Below are 5,275 nucleotides of genomic sequence, written 5' to 3' on the forward strand. Positions count from 1 at the left end.
AAGGGTTTTTGAGTAATAAAACCATCAAAAGGCTTGTTCTGTTAAAAACAATAACATCCCCCCTTTTCATGTGACTTGCAACTTGCTGTTTCCACTTAAAGTATCACCTGAGTAACTTTTTTGGAAAAGGTTTATTTATTTTTGAGAGAGGGAGAGAGAAAGAGGGCACAAGAGCGAGGGAGGGGCAGAGGGAGAAGGAGAGAGAGAATCCCAAGCAGGCTCCACTCTGTGAGTCCCATACAGGGCTTGAACTCACCAACCTGGAAATCGTGACCTGAGCCAAAGTCGGACGCTTAATTGACTGAGCCGCCCAGTGCCCCGATATACGGTATTAAAAAAAAATTCAGGGGCGCCTGGGTGGCTCAGTCGGTTGGGCGTCCGACTTCAGCTCAGGTCATGATCTCACGGTTTGTGGGTTCGAGCCCCGTGTCGGGCTCTGTGCTGACAGCTCAGAGCCTGGAGCCTGCTTCAGATTCTGTGTCTCCCTCTCTCTCTGACCCTCCCCTGCTCATGCTGTCTCTCTCTCTCTCTCAGAAATAAATAAAACATTAAAAAAAATTCAGTGCCCTGTGATAGATATTTGGGTGTGTTCAAATCCTACTGTTAGAGATCAGATTGCAGTAAACATCCTTATTCGGGTTTTCCCCGCTATCTGAAAGCAGAGTGTTGGCTTGAAACCTTTTGTGAACCGAAATGGCATAAAGCGGAGTATTCCCTGCTTTCTGAAAGTTCGCGTTAGACCACTTCACTTTGCTGAAAGACCTACAGTCGTTCCGTAGCAGCTTTTTTCCTAAAAGCAAAAAGGCTCCTCGCCTTTCTTTCTGAAGTACTGTGTCCTCTCTCTGTGCGTGCTAGATTCCATCCCCTTCCACGCAGGGGCCTCACTCCTGCAGTGCCCCTCTCTCTCTTACCCCTCGCTTTACTGTGCCTCTCTTAGATGTTACTTCTAGATCCCTCTGGAAACTTTCTTCTTGCGCTCCCTCCCTCCTCCAGTTGCTCTCTCTGTCTCCCCTGAAGTGGCCTGCTCTCTGTCTCGAATTCCTTCTCTCCCATTCTCTCAGGAGCCTCAAGGGGCCATTGTTTCACCCCGGCTCCCCTGCTGCAATTGCCGTCATCGAGGTGACTAATTCACTTCCCTTTTGCTAAATCCAGTGCCCTGTTGGTGACGTTTGACATAATTGATTACTCCTGCCTCCTTGAAGCGTTTTCTCCTTTCAGCTCCTAGGATACACACGCGCTGCCGGTTTTCGTTCATCTCGCGTGGCTTGCCTTTTCAGTTTCCTTTGCCAGCTCCTCGCCCCTCCCCACCTCCGTCCTCCCCACACCTGACCTCTTAGCAGCGGTCTGTCCCAGAGCTCAGTCCCTTAGATCTTTACTCCTTTTTTTTTTTTTTGGAAGATTTTAGTTTTAAAACCCGATGTGGGGCTCGAACTCACAGCCCCAGTATTGAGAGGCACATGCTCCACCGACTGAGCCAGCCAAGTGCCCCAGGTCTGGATTTACTCCTATGGTGGTCTCATTTGCTCCCAAAGCTTTAAATACCACCCATCTGCTAATAACCTCAAATTCACATTTCTAGCCCTGACCTCTCATGAAATCCAGCACCACAAATTCACTGACCACATCCCCTCCACTCTGATGTACGAAAGGTCACTGGGGTTCACCGTGTCCGAAACCCAACTCCTAATCTTAAAGTTGGCAAGCTCTCGATCGCCTGGCTGGCTCAAGAGGTGGATCATGTGACTCCTGATCTCAGGGTTGTGAGTTCAAACCCCAGGCTGGGTGTAGAGATGACTTAAAAAATGAAATCTGTGTTTATTTATTTGTATATCCTATATGCATTTTTATTACTGTGTATAAAGTACATAGTGCTTTGTATAAAGCTATGTATAAAGTACATAGTACAATGTTTAAAAACATTTTTTTCAGTTTATTTATTTACTTGGAGAGAGAGAGAGCACACACATGTGTGAGAATCGGGGAGGGGCAGAGAGAGAGGGAGAGAGAATCCCAAGCAGGCTCCACTCTGTCAGCACAGAGCCCAAGTGGGGTTCGAACTCACGAACTGGGAGATCATGTCCTGAGCCAAAATCAAGAGTCGGACATTTACCTGACTGAGCCCCTCAGGCGCCCCAAACATCGAATCATTTCTTTGCGCAAAATCCTCTGCTGGCTTTTTCGTCTCGTCCTGCGTAAGAGATTAAGTCATCATAGTGCCTTACGAGACCCTGCGCGATCTGCCGTAGACTGTTCCTTGGAAATACGTTACCTCCTATTCTTCTCTGCCCAGCATCCCTCCCCACCTGGGTCTCTGACCCGTGTTCACTCCACTCCAGTCACAGTGACTCCCTTGCTGGTTCTTTAACATGCCAGCCGCTGAAGACCTTTGCCCTCACTGTTCCCTCCAAATCAGAGGGTCTCATTCAGGGGCCATTTTGCTCCCCATGTGACATTTGGGGATGTTTGGAGACATTTAAAAAATGTATTTTTTAACGTAGGCTCTATGCCCAACATGGGGCTCGAACTCATGACCCCGAGATCAAGAGTCACATGCTCCACCGACCGAGCTAGCCAGGCGCCGCTGGAGACAGTGTTGGTTGTCACAGCGTGGGGGAGCATGCTACTGGCAGGCAATGGGTAGAGGCCAGGCAGAGCTGTGAAACATTGGACAGTGCACACCACAGTGCACACCGCAGTGCACACCACAGCCTCCCCTACAACGAAGAATTATCTTGCCAACTGTCAGTATCGCCCAGGTTGAGAAATCCTGGTCTGCTCTTTCCCCAGGTGTCTACATGGCCCGTGCCTTCACCTCTTGGTCTGTGCTGAAATGTCACCTTCTCAGAGATGACCACTCTGTTTAAAATCACCAGCCCTTCAGCTCTCATCGCTCTTTCCTGCCCGAGTTTTCTCAGTAGCACCGATCACCGTCTGCTGTCCTACAGATTGTAATTATTGTGGTTTTTTTTTCCTCCATGAGAATTTAAACTCCACTCAAGACAGAAATTTCGAGTGTTGCATGTCTGCATCACATATGGTTCAATAAATACTTGTTGAATGAATAACTGTCAACTTTATCATAGAGCTATGTTCTTCCCCCATGTATTTGAGTCTGTTTCTATACTCCATTCTGATCCTTTAAACTGCCAATTCTTGTCAATTTCTGTATCACGCTTTTTAAATAGTGTGGTTTGATAATATCCTTCACTGTCTCGTAGGATTAATCCCTACTTATTATACTGCTTTTCCAAATTTTAATGCATTTTTGTGATAATTTTCTCGAGATCCCTATCTCTCTCTTCAGCGAACTTCTTTCTAGAATTTTCATTGTGTGCCTGTTAGATTTCTAGATTAACTTATGGGGAACGGACATTGTTAAAATGTTGAGTCTTTCTGTTAAAAGGTAAAATATGTCTCCATTTTCTGGAGTCTTGTTTTATGTCCCACAAGAGTTTTATAGTTTCTTCTTTATAGAGATCTTCCTGCTCATTTTTTTGTTTAATCCTAGAAATTTTATGGGTTTTATTACTATTGTGGGGTAATTTCTTCTATTATAAATTCTGATTCTTGATTTTTGTTAAATTTTTAAAATGTTTTTTTATTTATTTTTGAGAGAGAGATAGAGACAGCATGAGCAGGGGAGGGTCAGAGAGAGAGGGAGACACAGAATCTGAAACAGGTTGCAGGCTCTGAGCTGTCAGCACAGAGCCCGACACAGGGCTGGAACCCTCAAACCATGAGATCATGACCTGAGCTGAAGTTGGATGCTTAACTGACTGAGCCACCCAGGCACCCCTGATTATCGATTTTATATGAGAATCTCATCGGCAACCGTCTCCAAGAAGTATGAGAAAAACATTTAGGATAGAGAATATTCTTTTTCCTGCGTTTGCTTCCCTAACAGGAGTGCTCGAAGTGTCTGTTTCTGTATTCTGACATTTTGACAACTTCCCAGTCTCTGGTGATCTGAAAGATTTTGTAAACTTTTTTTTGTAGTCATTGAATTCCGGGTGCTCAATTTAGTTTTCCTTACTTTGGACACTTCCTGAATTCAAAATTTACCTCTAAAACATTTTGGGAAAGAAACCAGATTGAGGACTCTTTATCCTCTGTGTATCTGACAGCATTTTTTTGAGTTGACCCGTTAATCATTAAGAAAATTGTTATAATAATTTAGTTCATACCGAAACTCTTTTTGTCAGCTTTCAGGTTTAAAGAAAGTTCAACTTGCTAAAAATAGAACTACTCTACAACCCAGCAATTGCACTACTAGGTATTTATCCTAAGGTTGCAAAAATGCTGATTCGAAGGGTCACATGCACCCCAATATTTATAGCAGTGCTATCAACAGTAGCCTAAGTATGGAAAGAGCCCAATTGTCCATTGACTGATGAATGAATAAAGAAGTGGTATATATACAACGGAATATTACTTAGCCATAAAAAGAATGAAATCTTGTCATCTGCAACAACGTGGATGGAATTAGAGTGTATTGTGGTAAGGGAAATAAGTTAGTCAGAGAAAGACAAATACCACATGATTTGACTCCTCTGTGGAATTTAAGAAACAAAACAAATGGATACAGAGGAAGGAAGAAAATCAAAACAGAGAGGGAGGCCAACCATAAGAAGCTCTTAACTATAGAGAACATACTAAGGGGAGGTGGGTGGGGGATGGGCTAAATGGGTGATGAGCATTAAAGAGGGCACTTGTTTGGACGAGCACCGGCTGTTATATGTAAGTGATCGATCCCTAAATTCTACGCCTGAGACCAATATTACACCATACGTTAACTAACTAGAATTTAAATAAGAACCTGAAATTAAAAAAAAATTAAAAAATAAAGTCCAACTTGCGATACTCACATACGTGGAAACCGCATTTAATGGACCAGTGGCGGTTTCTAACTCGTGTAAGGCAAAAACATCTTACCTAAAGAGCTTTAAAGATAAGTCACATTTAAAAAAAATATTTGGGAATGGAATTACTTTATTTCAAGGCTGCTTTATAAATGGAATGAACTGAAATGCATTCAAACCCAGAAAACCGCATATTACCATTTTATGTAATTTGCACGCTGCAAATGTTATATTTTACAAAAGGGCTGAAAGCCCATAATAGCTGTATTACTCATGTCTGTTCTCGTGTTTGTTAGAGAAAGCACATGGTCCTATTAGCTCCTGGGCATTGTGAGGCCAAATACACAGACACATTCACTGAATACGCAGAAGTCTCAATTAGGCAGTAGATTTTGCCAATAATATAAAGAGAAACG

The sequence above is a fragment of the Crocuta crocuta genome, unplaced genomic scaffold, assembly GCF_008692635.1.
Source record: "Crocuta crocuta isolate KB4526 unplaced genomic scaffold, BGI_CrCroc_1.0 scaffold944, whole genome shotgun sequence".
Lineage (NCBI taxonomy): Eukaryota > Metazoa > Chordata > Mammalia > Carnivora > Hyaenidae > Crocuta > Crocuta crocuta.